A 20,470-nucleotide genomic window follows, 5' to 3' on the forward strand; every position below is an offset into this window, starting at 1 on the left:
TAGGAGGGAAGGTATGAAAGAAGAGAGACACAGTGGCATAATTGTCTCTGAGAAACTGCAGTGAAGATTATCTTTAAGAAGAAAAGTATTCATTGATTATTGCTGTTCAATTAAATTGTGAGACAGACACCAGAATAATTCATCTGTGGTCTCTACAAAGTTATTATCTCAAAGGAAAGAGTCAGGAGGGAAGAAAGCCTTATAATCTGATATTAGGAGACCTATCTGTGGATCTTGGCTCTGTCCTGTGACTTAGTTTTCGTATCTGATAATATTACATATATGATAGCATTTGTTATAGTAATGAGATTATTATATAATGGTTTGATATCAGAAGCCCTCAAAAATATTGCTTATTAGAGCATTATTAATAGTAACTAGGCTGCAAGAACCTATATTATGATCATCTCCTGACTTCTTTGATCTCAAAGTAGCCAGGAAATGATCATGATATAGAGCCATTTATTCTTCACTAAAATCTCATGAGGAATGAAAAACAGTAAGTAACTGGACGTTCTTGAAAAGATTTTCAAAATATTCATGGAGCAAAGTAATTTTGTAGAGCAATGGTTCTCAAAGTGTGGTCCCTAGAACAACTGCATCATTATCATCTGAGAACTTGATCAAAATGCAAATCTTAGGGCCCTTTTCCTGATCTTTAGAATAAAAAATCTGGGAGTGGTGCCCATTGATATGTGCTGTAGTAAAGTCTTCAGGTGTTTCTGAAGCATGACGACGTTTGAGAACCACTGTTGGGGAGAATGCTGACATTAGTATCATGTCTCATGGGACAAGTGAGTTATGACCAAGTTCTCACAAAACACTTCTTATTACTGAGTCTGTATTTAGAATTATACCTCAATTTCCTCTCACATGGAAACTTTCAAAGCCATTCCTTATAACAAAATTTTCCTTTCATTTATTTAAAAATTAGTCACTAGGAAAGAAGAGGAAAAATAATTAAACTGGTAAAACTTAGAATAGACTGGGACATAGAGAACTTTTCTGTGGCAATTACTTGAAGGTAAGAATAGTTTCTGGTTTCTCCTGATCATAATGTTCTTGTTATTATTTTTTTTTCATTAGCTGATTTTTCTTTTTAATATCTTATGGGAAATATTAAAATAACTGTTAGGTCCAAAATTTTTTTTTCTGTTTTCATTTGGTAGGGAAGATAAGAAAGATTTATAAACCTACCAGATGGGGGCTGCTTGAGGATTTGAACCCTTTTTAATACACTTTTGCATCCATAGTGTCTACCAGTTTGCCTTACACATGCAAGTGTTTCATAAGTGTTTGTTAAAGTTGCCTTAAAATTACTATAATAGTACAAAGCCAAGAGTGACTGATGCCCTAGATGAAATAAAGACAAAAATAATCTAAGACTTCATAAAAGAGAGATTACTTCCAGCTGGAAGACTAAGAAATATTTCACAATAAAGATGGAATTTAAGCTAATCTCTTGAAGAATGAGTAAAACCTAGACCTGCCTGCATGGAGAAGTTGGCAGGAATAGGGAATTCTAGGCAGAGTGAATAGCATTTTGCAATACACACAGAAAGGAGGCACAGGATAGTTCTATGTTACAGAACAATTATGGAAAATAGCTTGATAAAAATTTCTGAAGCCTGACATTGACCAGTAACAAACTTGGAGTCTGAACATTATTCTATGAGTAGTATGCAGATATTTTAGGTTTTAGAACAGGAAGTGAGTGCTTAGAGCTATGCTTGAAGATTAATTGGCCAAGTGTATACTAAAGATGGACTTGTTGAATTTCAGAAAAACAGGGCATTCTTTAAGAGAATTAAGGAAGATCAATGAACAACTTTTAGTATGTTTGATGAGGTATGACGATCAAAAAATGGTGGAGAAATGTCCTTTATGTTTAAACCTGGGTCATTAGGAGAAAAGTGACAGAAAGAAGCTGAGGAGGTTTAAGTTTTGGACATAATGAACTGGCATTGCCTTCAGACCAGACAGGTAAAGAAGTCTAGAAAGCAGTTAAATATTAAGTATGATAGCTTTATAAAGAAGTCGGGTTGGACACAGATATGAGAGCTATCTATTTAGAGATGATTATTATACTGACTATGATTTTTCCAAGGAGCAAGTGCAGTAAAAGTCAAAGACATAGTTCTGGAGAATATCTACATAGTGTGGAAGAAGAAGTAACAAAGAAAATACCTGGATGTGCCAAATAAGCAGATATAAAAGAGGATGAGGGGTGAGAGACCTACAAATAGATGATTATGAAATCATCAATGAACAGCAATCTGGTAGAAAGAAAATTGGAAACCAAGTTCCATACTATTTAGAGGGGATGAACAATGAAGGAATAAAGGCAGACATGAAAAGTTGTCTTTTAAGATAACTAGCTAGATTAAGAGTGATATTGATAGCATGGTGGTATATGATGTCCCTCTTTTGTGTCCCCCATTTTAAGGACAAAAATTCAACATTTATACATGAAGAATGGGACCTCTTTGGGAGTTGTGGGATCCAGCACCACATACCAAGGACCTAGGGAAAGTCTTGCCCACTGTTCATTGAATAAGCAGACAGACATTGGTACTGGCTATGGAACCAACAGGAACCTATGAACTTCCCTCAGCCTCTCTTAGCTGTGTTAGAGGTATACCTGGAGAGGGTTGATTAGGGAAGACACCCACAGATGGCAGGGGTCCCCAGCCTCCCTGGGATCTAATGCCTGATCTGAGGTGGTGCTGAAGTGATAATAATAGAAATAAAGAGAATAATAAATGTAATGCCACCTTCCCTCATAGCACAAGCCTGTGGAAAAACTGTCTTCCATGGTCCCTGGTGCCAAAAAGTTTGGGGACCACTGCTCTGTAGAACTCCATGACTTCAGATTAGAAATTCCACCACTCCACTGGAGTAACAATTGCACAAGAGAAGGAAAAAACTGCACACATTAGAGAAGGAAACTGCCAGTGCTATGCCTCTCCCAAGGTAGCATGACATAGGACTAAAGTAGCTCTTGGCAACCTTTACTACAGGGAAAAGGAGAGTAATGAGTGAGTGACTTCTCCAATTGTGTTGAGACCATGGGAGAAACCCATTTGTCCTCTGTGAGATCAAGAGTATTGAGGTGGAACCTTCATGACTGGAGGAGGAAAGAGACTGGGAAAAAGGCAGATAATATATCAGAGAGCATTCAAGGGATGTGGTTCCTGCTGATCACATTCTAAACTTCCGACAGGAAGCCTGCCTATGATCTGCTAAAAAAAAGAAACTTACCTGAGAATCACCCCACTGGCCCATGTTTCACTTCTATACATTAAAAACGAAAGATCAGAAAGAGAAATTAAAGGAACAATCTCATTTAGCACCATATCAAGAAGAATAAAATACCTAGGAATAAACCACCTAAGGAGACAGAAGACCTGTCCTCTGGAAACTGTAAGATGCTGATGAAAGAAATCTGAAATGACACAAACAGATGGAAAGATATACCAATGTTCTTGGATTGGAAGAATCAATACTGTCAAAGTGAATATACTACCCAAGGTGATCTACAAATTCAATGTAATCCCTATCAAATTACCAAAGGCATTTTTCACACACACACATACACAAATCCTAAAATTTATAAGGAGACACAAAAGACCCCAAATAGCCAAAGTAATCTTAAGAAAAACAGAGCTGGGAGGAATGAAGATCCCAGACTACACTACACAGCTATAGTAATCAAAAACTGTGGTACCGGCACAAAGGTAGACCTATAGATCATTGCAGGGTAGAAAGCCCAGAAATAACCCCGTGCACCTATGGTTAAACTACAGCAAAGGAAATAACATAAAATGGAGAAATGACAGTGATTCTGGGAAAAGTGGACAGCTACACATAAAAAAACGAAGTTAGAACATTCTTTGGCACCATACAAAAATAAACTCAAAATGGATTATAGACCTAAACGCAAGACCAGATTCTACAAAACTCTTAAGAGAAAAACGCAAACAGGACACTCTGAAATAAATCACAGCAATGTATTTTTCAATTCCTCTCCTAGAATAAGGGAAATAAAAGCAAAAATAAACAAATGGGACTTATTTAAATGCAAAAGCTTTTGCACAGCAAAGGAAGCCATTAACAAAACAAAAAAGACAACCCAAAGAATGGGAATAAATACTGGCAAACTCTGTGACCAACAAGGAATTAGCCTCCAAAATTTACAAACAGTTCATGCAACTCAGTATAAAAAAGACCTAAATAGACATTTTTCCAAAGAAGACATCCAGATGGCGAACAGGCACATGAAAAGATGCTCAACATTACTAATTATTAGAGGTATGCAAATCTTATATGAGATATCACCTCACACCAGTCAGAATGGCCATTGCAAAAAAATATACAAACAATAAATGATGGACAGTGTGTAGAGAAAAAGGAACTCCTTCACTGTTGGCGGGGATGTAAATTGGTACAGCCATTAAGGAAAACAGTATGGAGGTTCCTTAAAAAGACTAAAAATACACCTATCATATGATTCAGCAATCCCCCTTCTGGGCATATATCTAGAGTAAAAAGTGGCTTGAAAGGATACATGTACTCAAATGTTCACTGTAGCTCTGTTTACAATAGCCAAGACATGGGGACAACCTAAGTGTGCATCAAGAGTTGACTGGATAAAGAAGATGTGGTACATCTATAGAAAGGAATATTACCCAGCCACTAAAACAACAGAAACAATGCCATTTGCAGCAGCATGGATGGACCTGGAGATTATCATACTAAGTACAGTAAATCACACAGAGAAAGACAAATGTATGATACCACTTAATGCAGAGACTTGGAAAAATGATAGAAATGAACTTATTTACAAAGCAGAAAACAGACTCACACACTATGAGAATAAACTTATGGTTACCAGGGCAGAAGGTTGGTGGGAAGGGATAGATTGAGAGTTTGGGATTGACATGTACACACTGCTACATTTAAAATAGATAACCAATAGCACAGGGAACTCTGCTTAATATTCTATAATAACCTAAATGAGAAAACAATTAGAATTTGAAAAAGCATACATGCATGTGTGTCTCTGAATCACTTTGCTGTACACTGAAACTAACACAGCACTGTTAATCAACTATACTTCAAAATTAAATAAAATTTTAAAATCATACCAAGTATCTTTCCTAACCACAATAGTATTAAACTAGAAGTCAACAACATGAGGAAGCTAGAAAACCTACAAACGACACACTCCTGAACAGTGGTTCAAAGAAGAAATCAAAAAGGAATTGAAAAAGCAAACGAAAATGGAAATACACAAAACCATGGGATTATACAAAAACAGTTCTTAGAAGTTTACAGTGATAAATGCATACATTAAGAAAGATCTTAAACAACCTAACTTTATATTTCAAGAAAGCAGAACAGAGCTCAAAGTTAGCAAAAAGAAGGAAATAACAAAGGTCAGAGTGGAAATAAGTAAAATGAAGACCAGAAAAACAATAGAAAATGAAATTAAGAGCTTCATTTTTTAAAATAGTAACAAAATTGAATAACCTTCATCTAGACTAGTAAGAAGGCAATGGCACCCCACTCCAATACTCTTGCCTGGAAAATCCCATGGAGGAGCCTGGTGGGCTGCGGTCCATGGGGTCGCTAAAAGTCGGACACGACTGAGTGACTTCACTTTCACTTTTCACTTTCATGCATTGGAGAAGGAAATGGCAAACCCACTCCAGTGTTCTTGCCTGGAGAATCCCAGGGATGGGGGAGCCTGGTGAGCTGCCGTCTCTGGGGTTGCACAGTGTCGGACACGACTGAAGCAACTTAGCGGCAGCAGCAGACTAGTAAGAAAAACAGAAAATTCCAAAAAATAAGATCACAAATGAAAGAGGGGATGTTAAAGCAGATAAAAAATAATGGATTGTAAGAGTCTGAAAAATTACATACCAACAAATCAGATAATCTAGAAGAAATGGATAAATTCCTAGAAACATACAATCTTACCAAGACTGAATCATGAAGAAATAAAAAATCTAAACAGACCAATAATGAGTGAGAAGATACAACCAATAATCACAAAAACGTTCCAACAAGGGAAATCCCAGGAACAGATGGTTTCACAGGTGAATTCCAATATTTAAAGAATAATTAATACCACGTTCTTACAAACTCTTCTAGAAAAACTGAAGAGTAAATAATCTTAAAGTAATTGTATGAAGAAACTGTTGTGAGAAAACCATTTTCCAAGATTAAAGATGGTATTCAGATTAGGTAAAAGTACATTGCTGCTGCTGCTGCTGCTGCTGCTAAGTTGCTTCAGTCGTGTCCGACACTGTGCAACCCCAGAGACGGCAGCCCACCAGGCTCCCCCGTCCCTGGGATTCTCCAGGCAAGAACACTGGAGTGGGTTGCCATTTCCTTCTCCAGTGCATGAAAGTGAAAAGTGAAAGTGAAGTCGCTTAGTTGTATGCGACTCTTAGCGACCCCAAGAACTGCAGCCTACCAGGCTCCTCCGTCCATGGGATTTTCCAGCCAAGAGTACTGGAGTGGGGTGCCGTTGCCTTCTCCGAAAAGTACATTGCTACATAACTGTAATGATTCAATTTTTTCTTTTACTTCAGCAATTACTATACTAGAATCATAGTTGCATGGATCTTTACATATAAACTAGTCTTGGGTGCGTGCTAAGTTGGTTTAGTCATGTCTATCTCTGTGAGATTCTATGGACTGTAGCCTGCCAGGCTTCTCTGTCCATGGGATTCTCCAGGCAAGAATACTGGAGTGGGTTGCCATGCCCTACTCCAGGGGATCTTCCTCACCTGGGGATCAAATCTGCATCTTTTATGTCTCCTGCCTTTTCAGGTGGGTTCTTTACCACTAGCACCACCTGGGAAACCCATAATCTAGTCTTAGTCTATTATTATTTATTCAATGCAGTATTATGTATCGTAGTTGAACAGGTTAAATTTCATCTTTCAGTTCAGTTCAGTCGCTCAGTCGTGTCCGACTCTTTGAGACCCCATGAACCGTAGCACGCCAGGCCTTCCTGTCCATCACCAACTCCCAGAGTTCACTCAGACTCACGTCCATCGAGTCAGTGATGCCATCCAACCATCTCATCCTCTGTAGTCCCCTTCTCCTCCTGCCCCCAATCCCTCCCAGCATCAGTCTTTTCCAATGAGTCAACTCTTTGCATGAGGTGGCCAAAGTACTGGAGTTTCAGCTTTAGCATCATTCCTTCCAAAGAAATCCCAGGGCTGATCTCCTTCAGAATGGACTGGTTGGATCTCCTTGCAGTCCAAGGGACTCTCAAGAGTCTTCTCCAACACCACAGTTCAAAAGCACCAATTCTTCGGCGCTCAGCTTTCTTCACAGTCCAACTCTCACATCCATACATGACCACAGGAAAAACCATAGCCTTGACTAGACGAACCTTTGTTGGCAAAGTAATGTCTCTGCTTTTGAATATGCTATCTAGGTTGGTCATAACTTTCCTTCCAAGGAGTAAGCGTCTTTTAATTTCATGGCTGCAGTCACCATCTGCAGTGATTTTGGAGCCCAGAAAAATAAAATCCTGACACTGTTTCCACTGTTTCCCCATCTATTTCCCATGAAGTGATGGGACTGGATGCCATGATCTTCGCTTTCTGAATGTTGAGCTTTAAGCCAACTTTTTCACTCTCCACTTTCACTTTCATCAAGAGGCTTTTGAGTTCCTCTTCACTTACATGTCTCCAATTCATCTATGACCAGGAAGAAAACACTAACAGATTTAATACACTTACATTTGATAGTACTCTTAGATCGTGAGAGAACAAATGCCTTCTTTTTTCTTTTCTTTTCTTTTTTTTAATATAAGGAACCAACTAAGTTCAGGTCCACACTCTGTGGGAGGCAGAGGGAATCCTCTTTAGTTTGTATTTTAATATAGGCAAGTACTTAATGCTGTTAGTCTGATTTAGTGAATTTAAATTGCTGGTTAGCATTTTTAGCATGTATATATTCATGAACACTCTTGTCTCTATTAAAGTGACTTAAAATTTTTATATATAAATGTTATATAAAAATATTTTTTAAAAAGACAGCATTATTCCAATACCAAAGCCAGATAAAGACAATATAAGGAAAGAAAAGTATAGGTCAATATCTCTGATGAATATAAATACAAAAATCTCAACAAAATATTAGCAACCTGAATTCAGCAGCACATTAAAGGAACTTTCCATCATAATCAAGTCAGATTTATCTCTAAGACTCCAGGTTAACATACACATATGAATAAACATGATATACTACATAATAGAATGAAAAATAAAACTTATATGATCATCAATAGATGCAGAAAAAATACCATTTGACAAAATATAACATCCTTTCACAACAAAAATCCTCAACAAATTGTATGTAGAAGGAACATATTTCGACATAATAAAGGTCACATATGAGAAGCTAATATTATAATGTTAGCCAAAAATAACACAAGGGTGTCCACTCTTACCATTCTAATTCAACATAATACTGAAAGCCATAGCTAGAGTGATTAAGCAAGACAAAGAAAAGCATCCAAATCAGAAAAAAAAAACAATTATTATTTGCAGATAAGATATTGTTTATAGAATATTCTAAAGATTCAATTAAAAAACTATGCAAAGTAATCAATGAATTTAGTAAAGTGGTAGAATATAAAATCAACATATTTTATACAAATGAAAATGATTTCTCTAACAAAATATCTGAAAAATAAATTTTTAAAAATCCCTTTCACAATATCAAAAAAAGAAAATACTGAGTAGTAAATTAACCAAGAAGTACAAGATCTATACTATGAAAACTATAAGAGTTTGCTTAATAAAAGTAATCGAGGAAGACACAAATAAATGGGAAAATATCCTATTTTCATAGATTGGAAGAATACTGTTAAAATGTCCATACTACCCAAAGCAATCTACAGTTTCAATACAACCTTTATCCCAATTCAAATGGCATTTTCCACAGAAACAGGAAAAAAATCCTAAAATTTGCATGGAACCACAAAAGATCACAAATAGCCAAACCAGTCCTTAGAATGAACAAAGGTGAACGCATCATGCAGATTTCTAACTATATTACAAAGCTATACTAATTAAAATCTTATGGTACTCTCACAAAAATAGACACATAGATGAATGCAATAGACTAGAGAGCCCAGAACCAAATAGTACTTAACATTTACAGTCAAGTAATATTTGACAAGAGAGACAAGAATACCCAATGAGGAAAGGATAGTGTCTTCAGTAAACAATGTTGGGAAAACTGGATAATAAATGCAGAACAATGGTTCAGACGGTAAAGCGTCTGCCTGAAATGCAGGAGACCCTGGTTCAATCCCTGGATTGGGAAGACCCCCTGGAGAAGGAAATAGCAACCCACTCCAGTACTCTTGCTTGGAAAATCCATGGACGAGGAGCCTGGTCAGCTATACAGTCCATGGGGTCTCAAAGAGTCAGACACGACTGAGCAGCTTCACTTAACTTTGACTAATGAAAGTGAACCCCTATCTTAAACTTTCATGGAAATTAACTTGAAATGCATTAAAGACTTAAACATAAGATATAAAACTATAAAACTCTGAGAGAAAACAAGGGAAAAATCTTTGATATTAGTCTTAGCAACTGTTCTTTGAATATATCACAAAAGCAAAGGCAACAAAAGCAAAACAAATTGAGACTACACAGAACTAAAAAGCTTTTGCACAACAAAGGAAACAATCCACAAAATGAAAACACAATCTGTGGAATGGGAGACAACAAAGCATATCATGTATCTGATAAATAATTAATTTTCCAAAAATACAGGCTGACTCATGTTGATGTTTGGCAGAAACCAACACAATATTGTAAACCAATTATCCTTCAATTAAAGATAAATTTAAAAAATTCTGTTGGAACATAGTTGATTTACAATGCTGTGTTAGTTTCATGTGTATAGCAATGTGAAATAGTTATACATATAGCCATTCTTTTTCACATTCTTTTCCCATATAGGTTATTACAGAATATTGAGTATATAGTTCCCTTCATTATACAGCAAGTCCTTGTTAGTTATCTATTTTATATATAGTAGTGTATATGTATTAATTCCCATCTCCTAACTTATCACTTTCCTCCACATTTCCCCTTTGATAACCATAAGTTTGATTTTGAGATCTGTGAGTCTGTTTCTGTTCGGTAAATAAGTTCATTTGTATCATTTTTAAATTAGATTAGAACCTACTTCCTGTGTACTGATGTAGCAGCTTTATTTTTTCTTTTATTTTCTCTCGTTTACCTTTCAGGGCTATACTGATCTCTTTACCTATGGGAATAGTTTTGAACCATTTTGTATATCAAAGCACTTATATTTATACAAATATATTATTTATACTCAGTGTATTCTACCACTGAAGTATATTTATAATTATAAATTTCTGCTTGATATGTTATTCAAATTTCATTAAAAAATTAAAATCAATGTACAATGTGATCCTAACAAAATTAAACAATGGAGTCCCTCCATTTGCAAATAGGTCTTATTTTTCATATAGCATTTTCAGTGTGAGTCTCTAGGTTTTCTGCCTGCTATATTCCCAAACCACTGTTGGGTTGACAATCCTCGGGACAAAATCTAAAATATGATATCCAGTTCTAACATGAAAGTGAATTTCTAGTTTAGATTTTAAAATTTTTTATGTCATCCCTTGAGATTAAATAAAACTGAGATGAAAGATGATCATAGCTGGGAGTTGCAGCTTCAGATCTTTCTGTTTATTGATGCTTGTGGAACGTGAGATGAAAATTACTAATGCTGTTGAAAATCAGGTACATTGCATTACTGCTCTTTGACTGGGCCACCTACCTACTGGAGGCAAATTTTGTTTTGTTTAAGTCTTTGAGAGTTTATCTTTACAAATCTAGAAGATTCTAAAGTAGCTGCATGGTGAAATAAGTTATATTTGTCCCTGTTCTTGCTTTAAGCATATCAAATCTTATATTCTTAACACTTGAAATTCAAATGTAAAGTCAAATATCACCTCAAGATATAGACCAATTAAATCTATTTAAAAGCATCTTTGAATATAATAAATAAAATTATTCTCAGAGGAAAAATATATACAAAGAACTCATACAACTCAATGACAAAGAAACAATCTGATTTAAAGATGGAGAGAGAATCTGAATAAGTATTTTTCCATAAATATATACACATGGCCAACAGTTACATGAAAAGATGCTTAACATCACTAACCAAAAAAAAAAAAAAAAAAATGGAACCAAAGCCAGGATGATATATCACTTCACATCTGTTACAATGGCTATCATCAGGAAGCCAATAGATAACAAGTGTTGACAAGGATGTGGAGAAAAGCTGTGCACTCTTGGTAGGAATGTTAAATGATTCAGCCATTATGGAAAACAGTACAGTGGTTTCTCATAAAATTAACAATAGAGCTACCATTTAATACAGCAATCTCTGTCCGCGTATACATGAAAGACATAAAAACAGGATATGGAAAGATGTCTGCACTTCCACGTGTATTGCAGTATGCACAATGACCAAGATATGGAAACAACCTCAGTGTCCATCCATGGATAAATGGATAAAAAGATAATGAAATATTATTCAGGCATGAGAAAGACAGACAACCTGCCATTTGTGAGAACACTGAAGGAACCTGAGGGCATTAGCTAACTGAGATAAATCAGACAGAGGAAGATTCTTCTTATATCTGGAATCCAAAAAAGTATGAACTGAAACAGAGTAGAATGTGGTTACCAGAGGTTAGGGCGTTGAGGGAATTGGGAGATGTTGGTTACAGGTTACAAAATTTCAGTTAGAAGATAAATCAGTTCTGAAGACCCAATGCACATGGCAACAATTATAGACAACAATACTATATTATTCACTTGAAACTTGCTAAGAGACTAGATATTCAATGATCTCACCAAAGAAATATGATAATTATGTGTATTAGCTAATGCTTGGCAGTAATCATATTGTAATACATAAATGTATCAAATTAACATGTGATAGGAAAGCCTTCTTAAGCGAACAATGCAATAGAGGAAAACAATAGAATGGGAAAGACTAGATATACCTTCAAGAAAATTGGAGATACTAAGGGAACAGTTCATGCAAAGAGGGGCACAATAAAGGACAGAAATGGTAAGGACCTAACAGAAGCATAAGAGATTAAGAAGATGTAGCAATAATATGCAGAAGAACTGTATAAAAAAGGTCTTAATGATCCAGATAACCATGATGGTGTGGTCACTCACCTAGAGCCAGACATCCTGGAGTGTGAAGTCCAATGGGCTTTAGGAAGCATTACCATGAACAAAGTTAGTGGAGGTAACGGAATTCCAGTTGAACTATTTCAAATCCTAAAAGATGATGCTGTTAAAATGCTACACTCAATGAGTCAACAAATTTGGAAAACTCAGCAGTGGCCACAGGCCTGGAAAAGGTCAGTTTTTATTCCAATCCCAAAGAAGGACAATGCCAAAGAATGTTCAAGCTACCTTACAATTGCACTCTTTTCAGTTGCTAACAAGGTAATGCTCAAAATCCTTCAAGCTAGGCAGAGAACTTCCAGATATACATGCTCAATTTAGAAAAAGCAGAGGAACCAGAGATCAAATTGTCAAGATCTGCTGGATCATAGAAAAAGCAAGGGATTTCCAAAAAATCATCTGCTTCATTGACTCCACTAAGCCTTTGACTGTGTAGATCACAACAAACTGTGGAAAATTCTTCAAGAGCTGGGAATACCAGACCACCTTACCTGTCTCCTGAGAAATCTATATGCAGGACAAGATGCAACATTTAGAACCGGACATGGAATAACAAACTGGCTCAAAATTGGGAAAGAAGTATGACAAAGCAGTATGTCATCACCCTGCTTATTTAACATCTATTCAGAGTACATCATGCAAAATGTCTGGCTGGATGAAGCACAAGCTGGAATCGAGATTTCCAGGAGAAATATCAACAATCTCATATATGCAGATGACACCACTCTAATGGCAGAAAGTAAAGGGCAACTGAAGAGCTTCTTGATGAGAATGAAAGAGGAGAGTGCAACAGCTGGCCTCAGACTCAATATTAAAAACCTAAGATCATGGTTTCTGTTCCCATCACTTCATGGCAAATAGAGAGGGAAAAAGTGGAAACCATGACAGATTTTATTTTCTTGGGCGGCTCCCAAATCACTGGAGACAGTGACTGTGGCTACAAAATGAAAATATACTTGCTTCTTAGAAGGAAAGCTATGAAAAACTTAGACAGCATATTAAAAAGCAGAGACACCACTTTGCCAACAAAGGTCTGTATAGGCAAAGCTATGGTTTTCCAGTGGTCATGTATGGATGTGAGAGTTGGACTGTGAAGAAAGCTGAGTGCCAAAGAATTGATGCTTTTGAACTGTGGTGTTGGAGAAGACTCTTGAGAGTCCCTTGGTCAGCAAGGAGATCAAACCAGTCAATCCTAAAGGAGATCAGTCCTGAATATTCATTGGAAGGACTGATGCTGAAGCTCCAACATTTGGCCACCTGATGCAAAGAGCTGACTCACTGAAAAGACCCTGGTGCTGGGAAAGATTGAGGGCAGGAGGATAAGTGGGCAACAGAGGATGAGATGGTTGGATGGCATCACCAACTCAATGCACATGAGTTTGAGCAAACTCCAGGAGATAGTGAAGGACAGGGAAGCCTGGTGTGCTGCAGTTCATGGGGTCAAAGAGTCGGACGTGACTTAACGACAGAACAAGAATGTCTTACACAATGTTATATGTCAGCTATAACTCAGTAATATGAAAAAAGAGCCTAGAGCACTGGGATAAACAGGAAAAGATGCAATTTAGGAGTTACAAATTCAGGAAGTTCTGATTTGTATTCCTTTGTTTTTCAGTGAGGTATTTAAACGTTTGGGGACTAAATATTTTGAGGCTAAATTAAATGCACTAAAATGTTTGGAGGCTAAATGGAAAGATCCAGTGGAGAGAGTGAGCTAAAGTTGGAAGAGAGAGAAGGTAACTTAAAAAGATTCTGGAGTCCTTGAGTATAAACACAGTCAAGGTCATATATGTAACAGATTTTGACAGAGAAGGGATACTTTTTTGTGAGTGAAGGTAGGAATTTTGAGAAGAAAGCTCAGAGAGCTCAGTCATGAGTGACTTTTTAGATGTCTATGCTCTTAAATTTTCTCATTAAAATAAATGCTGGCTAGTTGTAGGGAAAATGATATAAACCCAAGTTCATTTTTAATCTCTTTGAATAGGATTCTTACCAGATTTGACTCAATTCTGAAGGCTTGGTCCCAAACTGATCAGGAATTTGAATCCTCCACAAAGGAATAGAATATTTTGTTTAAAGAATAAAGTAGAATAAAAACAACTGATTTATAAAGATAGGTATATGTAGTTGCTCTGATGGAATTGTATTTCTGGTCATCTGGTATATGACAGATGGTATCTGGTATATCGACAATTTGATTAACCTGAATAGAACCTATATTAAAATGCTGTTTAGTCAATTATCTTTTTTTTTCTTTTTTTTTAAATTTTAATTTAACTTTACAATATTGTATTGGTTTTGCCATATATCAAAATGAATCTGCCACAGGTATACATGTGTTCCCCATCCTGAACCCTCCTCCCTCCTAGTCAATTATCTTAAATAACATTTTCTTTTTTTGTTGTGGAATGCAGGCATACTTTATCTTTCATTAAATCTCCTTTTACTTAGAAGTTTGGTATTATTTGGTAATACTGCCTTCAAAAAGCCAAACAGGGACATATTTATCAATTTAATCTTAAACTTAGTTTAATAATGTTCTCTATAATCAGTTTGAAAAGCACTTTTTTTTTCATTTCTTTTATGTAATTTCAAGATAGTCCAAGCCCGACTACAGTGTTGTGGCTCTGCGGAGTAGACCAGAAAGTGTAAAATGAATCTTCAAAATATTCTGCAAAGTCATTAACAGCTACTGAGAACTACAGGATTAGTTTGCTAATTATTTGATCATTTACCACTCAAACTATCTAATTACAGGACTCTGGCACTCCTACATTCACTGCCAAGGGAATCGGACACCATTTTAGTTTCATGACCATTAGCCTTTAGTGGGAGTGTTGTTTTCATATCTGTTTTATGCCTTCAAGTTGCTCACTGACTCCTCCCTGTCAGCAAAATGTAGCTTTAAATGTATTAACATGATTCCACAACATGCTTGAAGTTTAGGAATGACTGGGGAATGGTTTTCCAAATTTTGTTTACTGTCCTCAGTAGACAATATTTCTATAGGCAGTTTAAAAACTTTTATAATAGATTACATAAGCAAATTCTAATATCTATTATTAATTTATAAGTTGAGTATTAATGAAACTGTAACTTCGGTTTTGCTTAAAATGAAAAGGAAAGCATTAAAGTATGATAGAAAGCTACCAAATATTTAGTATAAGGAGAAACCTTAGAATTTATTTAATTAAACCTGCTTTTTTTTTAGATTCTTGTATTAATTACTTTTATTTTTGAACGTTTAATTTTTTAATTTAATCTTATATTCTGTATTGGAATATAGTTGATTTACAATGCTGTGTTAGTTTCAGTTGTACAGCAAAGTGATTCAGTTATGCACATGCGTTCTTTTCCCATACAGATTACTACAGACTATTAAGTAGAGTTCCCTGTGCTATACAGTAGATCCTTGTTGATAATCAGGGCATGGCAACCCACTCCAGTATTCTTGCCTGGAGAATCCCATGGAGCGAGGAGCCTGGAGGGCTACAGTCCATGGAGTTGCAAAGAGTCAGACATGACTGAAGCGACTTAGCATGCATGCATGCAGTATACTTCCCAGGTACGGTAAAGAACCAGCCTGCCAGTTCAGAAGACACAATGTGAGTTCGATTCCTGGATCTTGAAGATCTCCCAGAGGAGAGCATGGCAACCCACTCCTGTATTCTTGCCTGGAGAATCCCATGGACAGAGAAGCCTGGCAGGCTATGGTCCGCAGGGTTGCAAAGAGTCCAACACAACTGAAGTGACTTAGCATGCACTTACATGTATGTTATCTGGAGAAAAGATACATGCATCTCAATGTTCATTGCAGTACTATTTTCAACAGCCAAGACATGGAAGCAACCCATATGTCCACTGACAGAGGAGTGGATAAAGAAGATGCAGTAGATATATACAATGGAATATTACTCAGCCATAAAAAGAATGTGGTGATGCCATTTGCAGCATGTGTGGATCTAGATATTATCAACTAAGTGAAGTAAGTCAGAGAAAGACAAATATATGACGTCACATATATGTGTAACCCAAAAGAGAGATACAAATGAATTTATTCACAAAAGAGAGAAAGACTCTACTCTTAGACATAAAAGTGCTATCTCTTCTTGAATGTCTAAGTTTATATGCTTAACTGCCTATTCGGTTCAGTGTGCAGATTTAAAACTTAAGAGACATTGAGATATCAATGATATTTAAGATGTGGGACTGGGGAGAGTTTGTAAGGAGGCTGTTCCTATAGGGGAGAGGTGGTATTGAGGACGGAGCTCTAGGGTACTTCAATTAAAGGTCCTGTGGAGAAAAAGGAATCCAAAAATTGATGAGAGAGTCAGGGAAGAGCAAATGAGACAAGTGTGGCATGGAAGCTTAATAAAAACAGCATTTTATGAAGAGAGAAGCAGCAAATGTGGTCAAATGCTGCTAAGAATGCTAGTTTTTGCAAAAGTTGGTGTCTGGTAACATTAAGAAGTTTTATAGAAGTAATGGGGTAATATATCAGGCTATTTTTATTTACAACAATGAATCCAAATTAACATAGTTTCAAAGCTTAGCCGCTACATGGATAAGATGATAGGTCTTGGTGTAAAGTAACGCTTTACTTGGGCAATGGGGTACAATAACTCATTAAATGCTGGTGCTTTATCTACTCATTTTCTTAATCTTTTGGCCCAGTACAGAGTTTTACACATAGGAGTACTATACAGTTCATAAAAGAAGAAAACTTATCTCTAAGTTCTTTTTAATTAACCCTTCATAAACCTATATTGAGGCCCTTTAAAAATATCTGTATCTTAGACTTGCAGACACAGTGCGGGAAGGAGAAAGTGAAAGTGAAGTCGCTCAGCCGTGTCCAACTCTTTGCGACCCCATGGACTGTAGCCTACCAGGTTCCTCTGTCCATGGGATTTTCCAGTCAAGAATACTGGAGTGGGTTGCCATTTCCTTCTCCAGGAGATCTTCCTGACCCAGGGATTGAACCCGGTCTACCTCATTGTAGGCAGACACTTTACCATATGAGCCACCAGGGAAGAAGGGGGAAGGAGAGGGAGGGACAAATTGAGTGAGTAGCATTGAAACATATATTACCACATATAAAATAGAAGAAGTTGCTGTATAACACAGGGAGCTCAACCTGGTGCTCTGTGACAGCTTAAAGGGGTGGGATGAGTCGGGGGTGGTAGGAGGTTCAAGAGGAAAAGGACACACGTATACTTATGGCTAATTCATGTTGCTGTATGGCAGGAACTAACACAACATTGTAAAACAATTATCCTCTAATTAAAAATAAAAACATCTGTATCTTGTGAAAAGACCAAAATAAACATGGAATAGTGGGAAAAACAAAGAGAATATTATACAGTGGGGAAAATTGTCAAGAACAAAAAGACTAAGAGAATTTGGTGTAATTTTCTTCAAGCTCATCTGCCTTTTGTGCTTTTAAGAAGGACCTTTCTCTCCTGCATTGCAGGCAGATTCTTTACCACCTGAGCCACCAAGGAAGCCCATACATATCTCTCAGTTCAGTTCAGTCACTCAGTCATGTCCAACTCTTTGCGACCCCATGGACTGCAGCACGCCAGACCTCCCTGTCCATTGCCAACTCCAGGAGTTTACTCGAACTTATGTCCATTGAGTCGGTGATGCCACCCAACCATCTCATCCTCTGTAGTCCCCTTCTCCTCCTGCCCTCAGTCCCTCCAAGCATCAGAGTCTTTTCCAATGAGTCAACTCTTTGCATGAGGTGGCCAAAGTACTGGAATTTCAGCTTTAGCATCATTCCTTCCAAAGAAATCCCAGGGCCGATCTCCTTCAGAATGGACTGGTTGGATCTCCTTGCAGTCCTAGGGACTCTCAAGAGTCTTTTCCAGCACCACGGTTCAAAAGCATCAGTTCTTCAGCACTCAGCTTTCTTCACAGTCCAACTCTCACATCCATACAGGACCACTGGAAAAAACATAGCCTTGACTAGATGGACCTTTGTTGGCAAAGTAATGCCTCTGCTTTTCAATATGCTGTCTAGGTTGGTCATAACTTTTCTTCCAAGGAGTAAGCGTCTTTTAATTTCATGGCTGCAGTCACCATCTGCAGTGATTTTGGAGCCCCCAAAAATAGTCTGACACTGTTTCCACTGTTTCCGCATCTGTTTCCCATGAAGTGAAAGAACTCATACAAGTCAATAAAAATAACAAAAACATAAACAAAAAATTTGAATTAAAAATGGGCAGAGGGACTGAAAAGACATTTTTCCAAAGAAGACATGCAGGTGACCAACCGGTACATGAAAAGATGCTCAACATCACTAGTTACCACAGAAATGAAATATCAAAACAATAATGAAATATAACCTCATACCTGTTAGGATTGCTATCATCAAAATTACCTGGTATAAAAAAATGTTGGTGAGGGTGTGGAGAAAATGGAACCCTTGTGCATTGTTGGTAGGGAAAGTGAAGAGGAACTAAAAAGCCTCTTGATGAAAGTGAAAGAGGAGAGTGAAAAAGTTGGCTTAAAGCTCAACATTCAAAAAACGAAGATCATGGCATCTGGTCCCATCACTTCATGGGAAATAGATGGGGAAACAGTGGAAACAGTGTCAGACTTTATTTTTTGGGGCTCCAAAATCACTGCAGATGGTGACTGTAGCCATGAAATTAAAAGATGCTTACTCCTTGGAAGAAAAGTTATGACCAACTTAGACAGCATATTGAAAAGCAGAGGCATTACTTTGCCAACCAAGGGTCATCTAGTCAAGGCTATGGTTTTCCAGTGGTCCTGTATGGATGTGAGAGTTGGACTTTGAAGAAAGCTGAGTGCCGAAGAATTAATGCTTTTGAACTGTGGTGTTGGAGAAGACTTTTTTTTTTTTTTTTTAAACTTTACATAATTGTATTAGTTTTGCCAAATATCAAAATGAATCCGCCACAGGTATACATGTGTTCCCCTCTTGAGAGTCCCTAGGACTGCAAAGAGATCCAACCAGTCCATTCTAAAGGAGATCAGTCCTGAGTGTTCTTTGGAAGGAATGATGCTAAAGCTGAAATTCTAGTACTTTGGCCACCTTATTCGAAGAGTTGACTCATTGGAAAAGACTCTGATGCTGGGAGGGATTGAGGGCAGGAGGAGAAGGGGACAACAGAGGATGAGATGGCTGGATGGCATCACCGACTCGATGGACATGAGTTTGAGTGAACTCTGGGAGATGATGATGGACAGGGAGGCCTGGTGTGCTGTAATTTATGGGGTCGCAAGGAGTTGGACACAACTGAGTGACTGAACTGAACTGAACTGTGGAAAACAGAGTAGAGTTTCCTCATGAAAGCAGAGCTACCATATGATCTGTGCTTCCCGGTGGCTCTGCGGTAAAAGAATCCATCTGCAATGAAGTAGATGCAGGTTCGACCTGATCCCTGGGGAATGCATGGGCAACCCACTCCAGTATTCGTGCATGAAAAATTCAATGGACAGAAGAGCCTGGTGGGCTATGGTCCATGGGGTTGCAATGAAGCAGACACGACTGAAGTGACTGAGCACCATATAATCCACTTTTGGGAATATATCCAACAGAAATAAACAGTATACTGAAGAGACAGCTTTACTCCCATATTTATTGCAGCATGATTCACAACTGCTGTGATTTAAGACCATTCACAAAATTGGAATGTGGATTACATTAAGTACTGTATCAATATTAACCACCATAATTAAATTCAGAAAATTTATCTAAGAATATTCTTGTTTTCAGGAAACTCACACTGAAGCATTAATGGTTAAGATGGCCTTGTATATGCAGCATGCTTTCAAGTGGTTCAGAAAATATAGATAAAAGTGTGTGAGTGTGTGTGTAGATACTGAGACAGAATAATCAAAATGTTGGGGTCAGGAATTTAACAGTAACCAGTAGTAAAAGCTGGTAAGTCTGGGTATAGGGTTTCCTTTCATTATTCTTCTAAATTTTAATTTTTCAATTATTTCAAAATTTAAAAAGTTCTAAAGGAAGTAGTGTTTCAATGAACTGTTTTACACTCTTTGCTCTTATTCTTTCAATTAGATTTTTTTTAAAACAATTTCTTTCTCTCTGTCACCCATGGCTCAACTGTAAGAACAACTTTAAGAATACTGATTGTCTCATGAGTCACTGGATCATAGCAAAAATAACATTCCCTCTACAGTCCCAGTAAAAT

At 37.1% G+C, this 20,470-nt stretch overlaps 2 long non-coding RNA genes across 3 annotated transcripts in view; one reads left to right on the plus strand and one right to left on the minus strand.

The window, feature by feature from the left end:
- Positions 1-20,470, plus strand: part of LOC147359199 (uncharacterized) — a 214,661-nt gene that overhangs the window by 42,689 nt on the left and 151,502 nt on the right. The window lies entirely within an intron of this gene.
- The window catches only part of LOC147359200 (uncharacterized), a 29,653-nt gene continuing 15,864 nt past the window's right edge, over positions 6,682-20,470 (minus strand). The window contains exon 3 of one of the 2 annotated variants that reach the window (XR_015140621.1): positions 6,682-7,721. This is a non-coding gene — a long non-coding RNA (uncharacterized LOC147359200). Of the gene's footprint in view, positions 7,722-17,712; positions 18,234-20,470 lie in introns of those variants that run through there. The other variant, XR_015140619.1, reaches the window with a different exon arrangement.

This window comes from Bos grunniens, chromosome 14 (genome assembly GCF_055505025.1).
Source record: "Bos grunniens cultivar Pamir isolate PY7600 chromosome 14, Bosgru_T2T1.0, whole genome shotgun sequence".
NCBI classification, from domain to species: domain Eukaryota; kingdom Metazoa; phylum Chordata; class Mammalia; order Artiodactyla; family Bovidae; genus Bos; species Bos grunniens.